At 45.0% G+C, this 1,600-nt stretch overlaps 1 pseudogene; it reads left to right on the top strand.

Moving 5' to 3' along the window:
• Positions 1-5: 5 nt before the first annotated feature.
• Positions 6-1,595, top strand: LOC113220568 (annotated as a pseudogene).
• Positions 1,596-1,600: the final 5 nt, after the last annotated feature.

The following is a 1,600-nucleotide window of genomic DNA, read 5'->3' as shown; positions in this document are numbered from 1 at the left end:
AGAACATGATGCCCAGACATTTACCTGTTTTTACTGATAATGACCAGAGGGCCATGCAGGAGAACTACCCTTTTGTCCCGCGAGACTGTTACTATGACTGCTACCTGGAAGGGGTTCCTGGGTCTGTGGCCACATTGGACACCTGCCATGGAGGGCTGCGTGGCGTGCTGCAGGTGGATGACTTATGGAATCAAACCCCTGGAGGCTTCTTCCAAATTTGAGCATGTAGTCTCTCTGCTTGTGTCAGAAGAAAGACCAGGAGAGGCTAGTAGATGTAACACTGAAGGGGAAGAGAGAGATCAAGAATCTGAAAAGGTAACACTGTCTGAAACTCCCAGAGCAGGCCACGTTTATTTGTGGAGGCATCATAGAAAAAACTTGAAAATTCACTACACGGTTACTAATGGATATTCAGGCGGAACCCTAATGTGTCACACATAATAGAGAATGTAGTGAGTATTAACGGCATCATACATACCATTTTCAAACCAGTTTATTTAAATGTCTATGTACGTGTTTTGTGCATATGGAATCAAAAGGATGTAATAAGGTTTTATAAGAGGCCTTGTCAGAACTGCTGTAAGAGAGTTTGGTGTGTGGAAATATTATAAATTGTTTTCACAAATTAAACATGATATCTCAGTTGTTTTTACAGCATATCGACTTGAAAATCAGGACTGAGGCCGGGCGCGGTGGCTCAAGCCTGTAATCCCAGCACTTTGGGAGGCCGAGGTGGGCGGATCACGAGGTCAGGAGATCGAGACCATCCTGGCTAACACGGTGAAACCCCGTCTCTACTAAAAAATACCAAAAACTAGCCAGGCGAGGTGGCGGGCGCCTGTAGTCCCAGCTACTCCGGAGGCTGAGGCAGGAGAATGGCGTAAACCCGGAAGGTGGAGCTTGCAGTGAGCTGAGATCCGGCCACTGCACTCCAGCCTGGGCAACAGAGCCAGACTCCGTCTCAAAAAAAAAAAAAAAAAGAAAATCAGGACTGTTATACCAGCTTTGATAGAATATGCAACCCCAACTGGGGAGCAATGTTTGTGTATTTAATGAGGTATCACTTATTTAGGGGGGCATGTTTAACAGCGCATACACTAGGTCATAACTTGGGCTTGGTACATGATTCTGCTGCTGCTTATTGTTTTCGACGAACCAACTGTCTCATGGCTCCTGTTTCTGATCTTAATGATATGATGAGCAATTGTTCTTACGAGAAGATCCAACACAGGTTGAATAAATGGGATCCTTGTTTGAGTGAACCAAATATTCCACACACTAATTTTCCTTATGTAGCTGCTCATTGGGGAGACAAGATCAAAAATCAGAGGGAAGAATGTGACTGTGGCTCCCTTAAAGATTGTGCCAATGATAGATGTTGTGAGACCTCTTGTACCCTTTCTCTTGGCAGTATTTGCAATACAGGACTTTGCTGCCGTGAGTGTAAATATGCTCCCCCTGGAGTGGTTTGCAGAGACTTGGGTGGCATATGTGATCTACCGGAATACTGTGATGGTAAAACGGAAGAGTGTCCAAATGACATCTATGTCCAGGATGGAACCCCATGTTCAGCAGTATCTGTTTGTGTAAGAGGAAACTG

This window comes from Piliocolobus tephrosceles, unplaced genomic scaffold, assembly GCF_002776525.5.
Source record: "Piliocolobus tephrosceles isolate RC106 unplaced genomic scaffold, ASM277652v3 unscaffolded_3967, whole genome shotgun sequence".
NCBI classification, from domain to species: domain Eukaryota; kingdom Metazoa; phylum Chordata; class Mammalia; order Primates; family Cercopithecidae; genus Piliocolobus; species Piliocolobus tephrosceles.
This window is presented reverse-complemented; position numbering and strand designations above follow the sequence as displayed.